Here is a 14,985-nt window from a genome sequence, read left to right as displayed (position 1 = left end):
CTCTCTCCGTCCTGTGTCCCTGCCCGTGTCTCATGTCTTAGGGTCTCTTCTATGTGCTGTTTAGTCCCCTGACCCTTCCCAGTCTTCCTGCCTCCGTGCACCTGAGATGAGAGGGTAATGGACAGAATCCATTCATTCACGCATTCATTCATTCAGGCATTGGAGACGAACGCGGCTCTGGGGATACAATCACACACAACAAAGACAAGAGCTTTGCTTTCACGGAATTCACATATTAGTAGAGGGAGACAATCAGCAAACAAAGATACAAGAAAACAGCAATAATGAGGAGTGTTGTGATGAAAGCAAATCAGGATGGTGTGAACGGGAGTGATGGGAGGTTACCGTTGTCCGGGCGGTGAAGGCAGGACCTTCCTGAGGAGGTAACTTTTAAGCTTGGATCTAGACAAGGGCGATCCGGCCCTGCAAACACCTGAGGGTTCCAGGCGAAGGGAATGACTAGTGCAAAGGCCCGAAGGCCGGCCCAAACTTGGCAGAAGTTTGAGATATTTATTAATGAGCTGACTGAAGCCCTCATCCCATACTTTATATATATATATATATGTGTGTGTATATATATGTGTGTGTGTGTGTGTGTGTGTGTGTGTGTGTGTGTGTATGTGTGTATATACACACATATCTATCTATCTATCTATCTATCTATCTATCTATCACCGGACAAAGGACTGTGAGATCCCACACATGGCCTTCCTTTCCAATTCCTTGCTAAGCAGGAATAAAGAGGAAGATAACTGAACAAAATATTCAGTCTTTTGTAAAACACTCTTACGTTCAGAAGGTTGGGTGTAGGGCCACATCCTTCCTGGGTGGGCACACGTCGCCAATCAGCCACTGTGTCGCCCCGAACAACTGTTCGGGGGGCCAACTAATTGAAAATTTAATCCCATGATTTTCATCTTAATCTCTTTCTCCCATTAGCTCTGATCAATGCCCACAAATACAATTTAGCAGAACATCCATTTAGATAAATGACTCAGGGGGGTACCTAAGTAGCCTGTTGGTTATGAACCAACGGGTCACTAAAATTCTATGCTAATTACTAAAAACCACGCCCTAATTTTAAAAGCATTTTATTAGCATAAAAGCTACATTCCTGTTGTCAGATGAAACGTCCTCCCTATGCTGCGCACAACAACCGGGCAAACCTGCCTCTCTTGACCTTCGGGAGTCAAGTTGCAGGTAAGCAGCGCGCTCGAGAAATGTCTTCTCGCCTTTACCTCACACTGTAACACAAGCAACGGTGAAAGCTGTACCGGTAAGTAGATTCCACGAACTGCTCAGCTCCCTGGGGGATTCCACTGCACCTGCCAAAAACAAAACCCAAAACCGATCAGGCCAGAAACCGCCTAAGCAACTAAGCAAAACTGAACGTGGAGAGGTGAGGACTGGGTTGAAGAGTGGCGAACTGCACAGCCTGTTCCAATGCCAAGGCGGCTGCTGAAGAAGATCCTGACTGTGCTCACTCGGTCTGCAAGTCAGGGAATACTTATTTGGTGATCATCTTTCTTCCAGTCCCTGGCAAAAATTCTACTGTTTTCCATCTCACAGCACACCCTAGGACGCCAAGATCCTTCAGTTTCTTCAAGTAAAAGAGATCTTCATTTTATTTTATTTTATTTTAATTTTTTTCAATGTTTATTTATTTTTGAGAAACAGAGAGAGACAGAGTGTGAGCGGACAAGGGGCAGAAAGAGAGGGAGGCACAGAATCCGAAGCAGGCTCCAGGCTCTGAGCTGTCCGCACAGAGTCCGACCCTGGGCTGGAACTCAGGAACCGTGACATCACCACCGGAGCCGAAGTCGGGCGCTTAACCGACTGAGCCACCCAGGCGCCCCAAAGAGATCTTCATTTTAAAAATAAAAGTCAGGGGCGCCTGGGTGGCTCAGTCGGTTGAGCGTCGGACTTTGGCTCAGGTCATGATCTCCCCGTTCGTCAGTTCGAGCTCCGCATCGGGCTCTGCGCTGACAGCTCAGAGCCTGGAGCCTGCTTCAAATTCTATGTCTCCCTCTCTCTCTGCTCCTCCCCCGCTCATGCTCTGGCTCTCTGTCTCAAAAATAAATAAATGTTAAAAAATTAAAAAAAAAATAATGAAAGTCAATAGCTCTGGTCTCCTGTAACCTTTTCGGTCCCTTAACAGTGCTTTCCGCAGGTGGGTTTTCACTGCCATTTCAATAAAGGGTGAGAAGTGTGAAGAATGGTGCCTGCCACCGATGAAGACCAATTAAGTATCCTTCCCATGCTGGACATGACCTCGGAAACAGGAGGACAGGTTACCACACAGCAGGTGTAGCTGGTGGCTGGGCCCATTTAATAAATAAGCCTTAAAGGAGAAGAAAACGGTTTCCAGGCCGTTCAGCCCCCCCCCCCCCCACACACACACACATTTTACCGCGATGAAGTCCTAGCTGCTAAGCATCGTCTCTGCCCCTGTATTGCATCTGCCACTTCCGATAATAAAGGGTTCGGGGATAGGTTTGCCACATACACTTTCTTGACCTGCCTCCCAGCCACCTCCCCGGCTCCGTCCCTCCTCGCCCCCCAGACAACCCTCCCGCACCCACAAGGCCGTCCCTGCGGTCCCCCTCTCACCAACAAGCCGCTGGCGGAAGACCCTCGAAGCTGCTCGGTCAGACTGCGCCGCAGCTGAAGCAAAAATCTGGAAGGGGAAAGGAGCAGAGACTCCTCGCATTCTTAGCTTCCACGGGGCTCCAGGGCAACCGGGGAGGAAGTGACGTGTCCCGGCAGCGGAAGCGGAAGCGGGACGCAGGTGTATGGCGCCGCCATGTTGTGTGTGGCGGATGGGGCTCACAGCACTCGGGCTCCGCGCTCCCGCGGCCCCGCAGAGCGGGTGAACCCTCTCTCTGGTTGTCTTTCTCTTGTTGTGACGCGTATTTACCGACCTCACCGGTGCCAGGCACTGTGGATGCGCCAGGAGCCAGTGAACAGGACCGACCTGGCGCTTTCCCTCCTGAGTGTTCAAAGCTAGTGATGGACACCGAAGCGGAGGCCTCTGGAGTACGAAGCACTTAGTACCTGGGCGCAGCTGGTCTTCGGCATTTTCGGAGGCTTGTTCGACGTTGGTTACTTGGGTTAGGGCCTGGGCATGGTGCCCAGAGGAGAGAGGGATAGAGAGACACTTGGAAGGTGGTGGGTCGGGTGTGTGGAATATGCAGAGTTGGGTGATTCCCGGGCTTCTGGGCCAACAGCTAGGTGAATGGTAGGGAACCACATAATGGAAGGGAACACGGGAGAAGCAGATTTGGGGAAATAGTGTGGTTTTAGACCTGTTGAGCCTGTGGGACCGTCTCATGGAGAAGCTCGTGGGAGGTGCCTGTTTGGATCTCCAAATGAAAGCCTGAGCTGAAAGTCTGGGTCCTAGGTTCGTGCATGGGGGCGGGAGGGGGGGGGTGAGAATGGAGCATGGAGGGGGTTGCCTGGTGGAGAGAATACCATTTGGGAAAGACTCAGGACAGCCCCCCAAAGCTCCTCTACTTGGAGAGGCAGAAGAGGAGCAGGTAGCCTTAGGAGAAAACCCAGGAGACTGTGGCCTTGCGGAAGGCAAGGGAAGAGCACTGGTGGGGAGGGTTGTAAACTGGGTCAGTTTTCTTGAGAAATTAGTGAGGCAAAGACTAAGGAATGCCATCCCTAAACTGGTATCGCTGTTAAGGAAACCAGGTTTCTTAAATGGTAGGAGTGAGTTGAGCAGGTGAGGGTGATAAAGAGGAAATGGAGACAAATAAGCATAGACAAGTCTTCCAAGATGGAGACAAATAAGCATAGACAAGTCTTCCAAGAAGTTGCCCGCGAGGAAATGAGAAGGATGCTGGAAAGAGGATGCTAATTTTATTTTAGAAGATTGGAGAAACCTGTTTGTTCAAACATTGATGAAGAGGAGCCAGGGATTTTTAACTGTTGGTCAGCCCATGACCAAATGGACACACACCCAAGAATGGTTTATGAGGGCAAAGACGACAGGATGGGAGGAGAGGGGTGTGCAGAACACAGGTGGAGGGACCGATCTCGGGTAGTAACCCTGGGAAAGAAGGTGGGGGGTGGGGGTGGGGAGGGGGTGGGCACAGGTAGAGCCACTGGATCTGTGCTGTTGAGCAGGTTGTTCATTTCACAAATCCACGGGGCAGTATTGGCTGTAGTGTCATCCTAACCAGGACTGTTTTGGGGCAGTTGATAGTGAAGAGCTCCGAGGAAAGGGTGATTCTTTTTAATTCACCAAGTGGCCACAACAACCATTGGTAGTGGAAATTTGGTTCTGGGAGTTGAGGTACTTCCTTCCACCGGGTGTATTCTGCCTGGGGAGAGGAGGTGAACTCATTGAAGGAAGGGGATCAAGTCTCCGCAAGTTTTGTGAGCAGTGGAGACCTGCGTGGTTGTTGGAGTTGGGGGGAAGGCAGAGAAGAACAAGCAGATTTTAGACATTTAGATCCCAAATATGTCTGTAGCACCAGTGTTCTTGTTTTCTAGCTATCTTGCACTTCTAGCAAACAGAGGTAGCTTTTGGCCCCTGGTATAACGTCTCAGCAGGCAGATTTGGGATCGTCTAAACCTTGCTGATCCTCCTGTCTCCTACTGCAAACTTGTTTTCCATTTCTTTTGACGGACCCTGGGATGCTGCCCTTGTTCCATAGGGAAATGTGTTGTTGTTTTGTTTTGTTTTTGTTTGTTTTATTATGTTTTGGGTTTTTGTTTTTGTTTTTGATTTTTTGGTGTGTGTGTGTGTGTGTGTGTGTGTGTGTGTGTGTGAGAAAGTGGAACCAGAGGCCAGCTTTTATTTATTTTTTATTTTTTTATTTTTTTTTCAATATATGAAGTTTATTGTCAAATTGGTTTCCATACAACACCCAGTGCTCATCCCAAGAGGTGCCCTCCTCAATACCCATCACCCACCCTACCCTCCCTCCCACCCCCCATCAACCCTCAGTTTGTTCTCAGTTTTTAAGAGTCTCTTACGCTTTGGCTCTCTCCCACTCTAACCTCTTTTTTTTTTTTTCCTTCCCCTCCCCCATGGGTTTCTGTTAAGTTTCTCAGGACCCACATAAGAGTGAAACCATATGGTATCTGTCTTTCTCTGTATGGCTTATTTCACTTAGCATCACACTCTCCAGCTCCATCCACGTTGCTACAAAAGGCCATATTTCATTCTTTCTCATTGCCACGTAGTATTCCATTGTGTATATAAACCACAATTTCTTTATCCATTCATCAGTTGATGGACATTTAGGCTCTTTCCATAATTTGGCTATTGTTGAGAGTGCCGCTCTAAACATTGGGGTACAAGTGCCCCTATGCATCAGTACTCCTGTATCCCTTGGGTAAATTCCTAGCAGTGCTATTGCTGGGTCATAGGGTAGGTCTATTTTTAATTTTCTGAGGAACCTCCACACTGCTTTCCAGAGCGGCTGCACCAATTTGCATTCCCACCAACAGTGCAAGAGGGTTCCCGTTTCTCCACATCCTCTCCAGCATCTATAGTCTGATTTGTTCATTTTCAGAGGCCAGCTTTTAAAAATGCATCAGGACTTCCAAGAAGATGGAGTAGATATACTTTCCCCTCATTCTCCCTCAAAGTACAACTAAAAACCCTGAACATCATATATAAAACAAGCATAAGACTGTGACATTATAGACTACGTTCCAGTGCTGTGCTAAACAAGACAGTGTGGTGTTTTCATAAATATATGCAAATATATGAGTGGAAAGAATACTGTACCTAGAAATAGACTCACATAGACTTAGTAGATTGATGGATATTACAAAGCATTTCAAAGGGAGAGGGTATAATGTTCAACAGAAGATGTTGGGACAATTAGACAGCCATATGCAAAAAGAAGGAGAAAGAGAGAAAAGAACATTGGCCCTTATCTCAACCATAAAACAATTCAAAATTAATCATAGATCAAAATATAAGGGCTAAGGCACCTGGGTGGCTCAGTCAGTGAGGTGTCCCGACCTCGGTTCAGGTCATGATCTCGCGGTTCGTGGGTTCGAGCCCCGCATCGCGCTCTGTGCCGACAGCTCAGAGCCTGGAGCCTGTTTCGGATTCTGTGTCTCCCTCTCTCTCTGCCCCTCCCCTGCTCACGCTCTCTCTCAAAAATGAATAAACTTTAAAAAAATTTTAAATATAAGGGCTAAAACTATAAAACTTACAGAAGAAAACACAGGAGACATTTTTAGCGTGTTTGAGTTTGGTAAATATTTCCTGAGTGCAACACAAAAACTATGAAACACTGGGAAAAATCAATAAAGTGGAATTCATTTGTGTCTTTTGCTCTTCAGAAAGCACCACACAGAAAATGAAAAGGCAAGCCACAGACTGGGAGCCAATGGTGGCAGAACATGTGTCTGACAAAAGACTTCTACCTAAAATATATTTTTAAAAGTTTACAACTCGGGGCGCCTGGGCGGTTCAGTCGGTTGAGCATCCAACTCTTGACTTCGGCTCAGGTCACGAGCTCATGGCTTGTGGGATGGAGTCCCCGTCAGACTCCGCACTGACAGCTCGGAACCTGCTTGAGATTGTCTCTCCCTCTCTGCCCATCTCTCGCTTGTGCGCACACATGCACACCCTCTCTCTCTCTCTCTCTCTCTCTCTCTCAAAATAAATAAACAAAAACAAAAAACAACCACAACAAAAACAACAGCAACAAAACCCCTTACAACTCAACAAGACAAGTAACTGAATTAAAAATGGGCAAACTTCACCAAAGAAGACACATGGACGACAGACGAGTGCATGAACAGACGCATCATATCTTTATTCATTAGGGAAATGCAAATTAAGACCCACAATGAGCTAGGACCACACACATCCTGGACTGACTAAAATTAAAGAGGCCGATCATACCAAGTTCTGGAAAGCACGTGGAATAATTAGAACTCTCATTTCTGGTGGGAATGTTAAATGGTACATTTCCAGTGGCGCAAAATGGAAGACATTTTGGCAGTTTCTGGAAAAGCCAAACACACAGCTACCACGTAACCTAGCCATTCCATTCCTAGAGGTTTACCCAAGAAAAATGAAAGACTTGCACACAAATGTTCGCAGCCCGTTTAAGAGCCCCAAGCAAATGACAGTAAATTGGGGGAAGGGATCTACCAATTATAGACTATCCATATAATGGGCTACTATTCGGTAATAAAAAGGAATCCAGTATGGATACAACCGCAACATAAGTGGGTCTCAAAATAATTATTCTGAGAGAAAGAATCCAAATGAGGGGGAAAAAAGTACATACCGGTTGATTCCAATGATATAACAGGTCTAGAAGACTCCAGCTGATCAGTGATGGAAACCAGATCGTCGATCACCTGGGAGTGGAAAATGGGAAGAGGCAGGATGGAGAGATTCCACAGGGGCACGAGGAAACTTTCAGGATGGCGGAGACGTTCATGATCTTGATGGTGGTGATGATGGTTTCATGAGGGAACGCGCACATGAAAACTTACCAAGTTGGACATTTTTGTACGTTCAGGTTATTATAGATCACTTAAATAAAGCTCTAAAAAGAACCCACTGCTGAACTTCAGCAAATCTTAACCTGTGCCATATGGATTCGTTTCTGATTCTTCCCCCCTCACCTGTATGCCTCCCAAACCTATTTCCCTCCACTCCCCAAACTAAGCACTAGCAACTTGAATTTGAGATGCAGCATTCTCCTGCATGGTTTTCTGTTTTACTACCTAAAGTCTTTACCTGTAAACATAATATAACATTGTTTGGCATCACTTAACATTTTCCATAAATGAAACACCCGTCATTCCGTAACTTGCTTTCTTTTTTCAACATAACGTTTACAAATAAATTATTGAACAGAATGTTTGGGCAAGTATTATTATTACTATTTTACAGTTGGAGACCCTGAGGTTCATGATAGATTAGGCAAGTTGCCCAGAGTGAGTGATGGAGGCAGGATTAAGCCGGGTCTGACCAAAATCAAAGTCGGATCTTCAAAAAATGACCACAGGTTCCCTAAAGGGCTGGGCGCTTTCCCTCTGGGGCTTCCTTGACTGTGCCTTGTGCTACTGCAGGAAGGGGCGCCCCCCTGGGCTATTCTGGACTCTCTCATTTGCCTGGCACTCAGGTTGGGTTGAGCCTCTCCTTGCCATATCTAACCATACCTGTGCCAGAATCAAAGCCCAGCCCCTTTGCCCTGTGTAGCTCCTTGGACATGGTTGTCCCTGCCCTAAGCAATCCCACCTCTTCTGGTCCTGGTCGGGGTTCCGAACCCTGGTAGGGGTTTGCTGTCACACTGCAAATCCCTTTGGCAGTCTAGTGGAGCCTGCGGGCATCTCCGAATAATACTTAGAAATGCTGGTGATACCTAAGATTACAGTTATATTGAGATACCGTTATCAAAATATTTTAAAAATTGTGATAGAGTAATACGTATGCTTCTTGGCTAATGCCTTACAAAGAAAATTCTAGCAGCAGGTTTAATAGCTGATTTTGAATGAGCGAGAGTACAGACTTTATTTCAAAATAGCTGCAGGAACTGTGATATGAAAATACCTGATTTCTATGGGTGACAATAGGGACTGGTAATATCACCGTAATTTGTTGCTGCTTTTCAAACTGAAGTGCTAAAATTTTGGTTCGAGGTCAGTGACCATAAATATGTTTTTTGGGTTTTTTTCCCCCATCTGAGTTCAAAGAACCCCCTGAACTCCCTCCACAAACATGGTAGGGGTCTGTGGAACCCAGGATAAAACTCCCTAGGCTCCCACATCACCAGAGAGCAGAACCACAGACCGGAGGACCTTGGAAGCGGCAGGCTTTGAAGGCAGACAGAGAGCTGAGCCCGGTGCCCCGAGTTTTATGTTAACGACAATCATTTCTCCTTTTCCCCCGATCAAGAGCTACAGAGGGGCCTCATGCCCTGCTTAACATGCCAAGGAACTTCAAACACAGATGCCCGGCAAGAATACTCTTAACTCTTAGATTTAAGGTACAGCATGATATCAAAGGCCTGAGCAAAGCTTTGCAAATGTCAGCTTTCAGTGATCTCAATTTGTGGGGCATTTGCTACAGACACGTTTTTCTCCAAAGAGAATCACTTGATGACTTCATGCGAAAGTAGCCCCCCAGGAAACCCCTGCTTTCACCAAAGCCCCTGGCAGGGCCCCTCCGGTTCCTGGCCTCAAAGAACGCCCTGCAGTTTGCAGGGAGCCCACGGGGTCTGCTTTAAACAGATCAGGCACTGCGTTTTGTCATTTGTGAAGCTCACCGTGTTTGCAGTCCCGCTCTCCAAAGTCTCCCTGCGGCTCAATTAACTGCTGACAATTCCTTCCAGCGTGGCAGGGCCCAGGGCCCTCTTCTCTCTGCCTCATTATTTTATATATTTTGAAATGCTGACTTTTTAAGTTAAAGATCAATTTTACTGCCTTTTTTTTTTTTTTTTTTTTGGTGGCAGAGAGGGACGCATACTTGCTCTCAGTGGGAAAATTAGAAAACAGAGCTAAGAAAAAAAAAAAAAGCCTCCAACATGGTTGTACTAATTTATACCCCAGCAGCGGCATGTGAGGATTTCAGTGCAGCATCTTTGTTGCCATTTGGTGTTTCCTGTCACTTTTATTTTAGCCATTATGTTCACATTTGCATTCCATGTGTTAATTGGTCATCTGGACATCCTTTTTTTTTTTTTTTGGACATCCTCTTTTTAAAATGCCTGTTCAAATCTTCCACACGTTTTTCTCTTGGGTTGCATGCCTTTTCCTTATCGACTTGCAGGAATTCGTTATAAATTTATATACACATAAACCGTTATATATAACAATATGATAGCCTTCTTTTGTCAGGTGTAGGAGTTGCAAATCTCTTTTCCCAATCTGTGGTTGGCCTTTTTACTCTGTTAACTGTGTCTCTTAATGAGCGAAAGGTCTTAACTGAAATAAAGTCCAGTTTTTTGTTTTTTTTTTTTCCTTCGTGGTTAGTGCTACCGTTAAGATTTTTTAAGAAAGAATTTGGACAGCCTCACTGAAATTAAGATGCATCGGCGTGGTGTTAGTTCTGCTCGGCCTGTCCCCGGTAGGGGCTAGGAAGGCACATGTCCATTAAAAATATAATGCAAGCCACTCGTGTCATTTAAATTTTTCTAGAAGCCACATTAAAGAAAAGTAAAAAGTAACCCCGGGGAAGTTAACTTCGGTGGCATGTTGTGTTTCACTCGCTGTATCCTGGAATCTGGATCGTTCCAATATTTAAACCTTTTCCCTGCCTTGGTTTTTAAATTCGAATTTTAGTCACACTCGCTGCATTATAAGCGCGTCGTAGCCACATTGTCTGGTAGCTATCATATTGGACAAAAAACAGGTGGAGACGTTGACAATGAGCTCTGGAGGCAGGTGACCGCGGTTCCAATATGACTCTGGCGCTTAAGGACCCTAGTGAACATCCATGGACTCTGCTTCCATGCCAGGCTCTGTCCATGAGGACGTGTCCAAGTTCGATGCCTGCACCGTCTCATTCAGTCCTCCCAAAGCCTTATGAAGAAGGTAATATTCTCACTGTGGTTTTTCATTTTATAGATGAAGTTGGCTTGGCTGTCGTGCCCAGGTGCTTGGTTAAACACCAGTCTAGACGTTGCTGTGAAGGCTTTTTTTTTTTTTTTTTTTTTTAGATATGATAACCATTGAATAGACTGAGTAAGCTGATCACCCTCCAAAAGGTGGGTCATCTTACCTGATCAAATGAAGGCCTTAGGAGAAAAGACTGAGGTCCTCCAGAGAGGAAGGAATTCTGTCTCCAGATTGCCTTTGGACTCAACGCTGGAGCACTGACTACATTTTCAGCTTGCCAGCCGGTCCTGCAAATTTTGCATTTTCCAGCCCCCCATAATCACATGAGCCACGTCTTTAAAATAAAATCAGTCTCTGTCTGTCACACACACACACACACACACACACACACACACACACCATATATACACATATAGGCTACAGGCCACCACCTATCCTAATTTCCCTCAATGGGGAAGTTGAGGCAACCTCGCTCCAGATCCCATAATCTTAACCCTTTTGCCACTTCCGGTAATTTGGAAAATTGCTTAACTTCTCTAGGTTTCCATTTTTTTTTTTTTCACTGTCAAACTCATAATGAATAATAGTGCTTACTCCGTAGGATTGTTGTGGAGACTGCTTAAGATAATATAGTGCACCTTGCACATAGTAAATGCTCAATAAAAATTATTATTTGTTGATGCCTCCCATCTTAGAACACATCGAACAGAATTTATTACTGGTTGCATTGTAGACATGAAAAGATTAAAAGGAAAGACAAAGTCTAGAAAAGTATATTATATTAGGCTTGTTGATGATCTTTATTACGGGCACTTCATGAGTAACGTTTTCCCATGCTTGTGTCAATAAAAATCACTCTTTTTTGGGGGGGGGGAAATCCCTACCGCGTGCTCAGCACTCAGATTTCATCATGTACTGAAATCCTCACATTAATCCCATGGGGGAGGGTGTCATGGTCATTTGTCAGTTTTCAGATGAGAAACTGAGGCTCTGAGTGACTGGGAACTGACCCCGCTTCTAAGCGACAATCTTCCGGGGAAATAATTTCCCACAGCCTTCGTATCATCAAACCATCAGGTTATTTGTTGTCTTTATTAATCCTCTACAAAGCAGCACATAAGTGAGTTGAAATTAACATCAAGTCCTTGTGGGGAAATTGAAAACTTAATCATTCCCGTCTCCCTCATTTTTATCTGCTCTTGGGTGCACACATTTGTAATTCGGCTTTGAAACTGTCATAGGATCTTACGGTTTTTTTTCTGTGCAATTTTGTGCAGGTAATCCTAAAGAGGATTCTTCATATTATTGTGTATGATCAAAATTGAACGTAGCTTGTAAGAAATGAATTGTTAATAACTGACAAAGCCTTGTGTTCTTTGAAAATATTTGTTGTCAGATGAAAAGAGACTTTAGAATGTCAATACGTTTCATTTCGTTTGTTCCCCACCCCCTTCGTCCGTGTATCCTTCCCGTGCATTTCAGATTGCTTTAATCCACAGATTAATTTTAAGGTATTTTTTGGAGTTATGTTCATAATGTCATGCTGTATAGAAAGATTATTTTTGCATGCTTTAATACATTTTTCTCTTTCATTCTCCTTTCTTTGATGTCAGGGCTGTATAAATCCAGTTTAATATGACTCTCATTTGTGAGGCTTAACACAGACACCATTATAAGGCTGAACCAAACCTCCTTCTGTTTTTCAATGATTATCTTTTTCTGTCAAAATGAACCAAGCCCTCTAGTCTCAGGATTTGTAAAAAAAAATAAATAAGTAAGTAAGGGGAAAAAAAAAGAAGAAGAAATCAAAGCTTAGAGGGTCAGCTCAGATCATATCTTTGCACCCACACTTCTGTGAAGTGCTTTCCACAGGCTGGTTACGCTGGATATTGAAGACGGAGTATGTATTCCTGAGCGCTAATTCCATCAGGTTTCTTCTGAGGTTGGATATTGCAACAATTCCTTACCGCATGGTCTTTACCCTCTGAGCCCTGGTACTTCTATGTCCATGAGTTTTGCCCAGCATAGTTACATTGGGCCGTTTTAAATAATTTAGACTCTAATTTATATTGGAATAAATACATTCGCAACTGGACCGTTAACATTTCTATTTCCGTGAAAGTGCTATGTAAAGACCGAGGATGTTATTAACTAGCGACTCCCCTGACGCGTGGTCCCTCTTCCTCCTTGTGATCTCTGACCTTTCTCTCATTTTTACGAGTAAAGGTTTGCTTTGTGTCTGAGAGCTCACAAGGTAGCAGCAGAAGTGCTGATCGTGTGCTTGGAAGGGTCCGGATTTATTGTGCTCAAATTACAATCCATGCATATTAATTAAGCTCCTGCTATGTGCAAAGCTTTGTTCTAGACTCTGTGTATAAAGATAAGCGTGGTACCCTTAAATATCTATCCCTGAGGTATAATTTACTACTACTTTTCTTGGGGTTAGTTAAGCAATGTACGTCAAAGCCTTAAAAAGGGGACATATCCCTTAATTAGGTAACCCTATCTTTAAAACTATAATGTAGGTAAGTGACCGAAGATGTGGGTAAATATTTAGTCAAAAATCAGAGTTGTTTAGAATAATGAAAGTTGGGAAATAGCCTAAAGGTTCAATAGTAAAGGATTGCTAAATTAAGGCTCCTGTATGGTCACACAATGGAATATTATACAGCCATTTAGAGTGAGATTGTATGGATGCCTGGGTGGCTCAGTTGGTTAAGCGTCCAACTCTTGGTTTCAGCTCAGGTCGTGATCTGGCGGTTCGTGGGTTCAGGCCCCGCGTCAGGCTCTGCACTAGGCTGTGCACTAGCCTTGGTATTCTCTCTCTCTCCCTCTCTCTCTGTTCCTCCCCTGCTCACACACACACAATCTCTCTCAAAATAAATAAATAAACTTAAAAAAAAAAGAATGAGATTGTAGATTAGTGACAGGGAAGAAATCAATTATATGTTGCCACAGAAGGAAAGAAAAGGCTATAGTGGGGATATAGTGGACGATTCCATTTTTGTAAATGGGAACGTGATGGAGTCCCACTCTTTGGGAAAAGGACAGAGGGAAACTGAGCAAGTATAAAGAGTCCTTGAGCGGTAGGATCGTAAGTGAATTTTTCTTCTCTTCTCTCTGCTTTGCTTACTCGCATTTTCTAACTTTCCTCCAGAGACTAGGTGTTGCTTTCAAAATCTGAACATTCTACGTAAGTTATTTTAGATGAACAATAAATTAGAAAGTCTGTCCGTGAGCCGTGCAGGACAGCAGGCTGCCCAGAGGGACACATTGTGGTGGACATTCAGTGTGCAAGGAGCCACTCCAGGTGCCCTGTCTGTGCTTTGCTGTGACCCTCTTGTCCTCCCTCATCTGACCCTTTCTGCCCCGCCCGTGGCTTTCTGTCCTGGCTTCAGAGAGCCGTGTCCTCCTTCTTCCTCGGTGCAGAACAGCCAGCTGGACGCTGGCTTTGGCCAAATCTGAGTCTGTTTTCCCTTCTGCAACAAGAAGTCTAGCACCTTGGTGTCTGACTCTGGCCTCCCGGACCCGGTCTGCTAGGCAGGGTCCAAGATAAAAGACAGTCCCTGAACCTTAGGAACGCTGAGCCCACAGGGGACAGAGACAAGATCGGCTCTGGGATACAAGATCCTGGCTCTGTAGCACCTACCGGGGACAATGAATATGGGCCTGGCCTCACAACTCGCTGCGGTCAACGGACAGGACATGACGGTAATTCGTGGACATGACACGATCACACCCTTGAACTGTGCTCGGGCATTGGGCCTGTCTTCTTATGCTATGAGAAGTCGTGCCCCAAGTAGACACCACTCTTCAACTTGGGATCCGGCGGGGGAGACACATAGAGTAGACTGCCCACATCAAGTAGCCACTGGCCCAAGGAACACGAAGGACACATCAAGCGGATCGGAATCCAACCTGCAGCCTGGACAAGGTGGTGCCTGGAGCCCAGGGTTCAGCCCAACCCAGCTAGGCTGCAACTGACCCACTGACCTTGAGCATGAGAATAAAGGATTATGATTTTAAGCCACGGAGTTTTGCGGTCGTTGTTACGCCGCATTGTAGAAATAGCTGACTTCCACGGTCTCTTCTCCTCTTCCTTTCTCCTTCCCTTCCAAAACCATCTGGGCAGCGGCCATGTGCCAGGAACCGTGCCCGGGGCTGGAGATCTTATACAGTCCACGTGTGATCTTCACACATGCGCTGTGTGAGACATTCACCACTGTCCTCTCCGTTCTACAGATGCGGACATCCGGTCATCAGCGGGAGGTCACGGAGCCAGCCAATGGCAGAGCTGGAGGTGAAACCCGGGCACGCTGGTTCCGGAATCCCTGCTCACACCTGTTCTACCTCCGGCCTCCAGGGTCACACTGAGTCCGCAACCCCCTCACGTGGGGGACCGACTCCCAGCCCGTGGGTTGGCTGTGACGGTGG

The 14,985-nt window shown here is 45.5% G+C and overlaps 1 long non-coding RNA gene across 1 annotated transcript; it reads right to left on the bottom strand.

The window, feature by feature from the left end:
- Positions 1 to 1,075: 1,075 nt before the first annotated feature.
- LOC122231162 lies at positions 1,076 to 2,857 on the bottom strand. The gene is made up of 2 exons (XR_006208332.1): positions 2,611 to 2,857; positions 1,076 to 1,325 (listed from the first exon to the last, which is right to left on the bottom strand). It is a non-coding gene; the product is annotated as an uncharacterized LOC122231162 (long non-coding RNA).
- Positions 2,858 to 14,985: the final 12,128 nt, after the last annotated feature.

The sequence above is a fragment of the Panthera tigris genome, chromosome D1, assembly GCF_018350195.1.
Source record: "Panthera tigris isolate Pti1 chromosome D1, P.tigris_Pti1_mat1.1, whole genome shotgun sequence".
NCBI lineage: Eukaryota > Metazoa > Chordata > Mammalia > Carnivora > Felidae > Panthera > Panthera tigris.
This window is presented reverse-complemented; position numbering and strand designations above follow the sequence as displayed.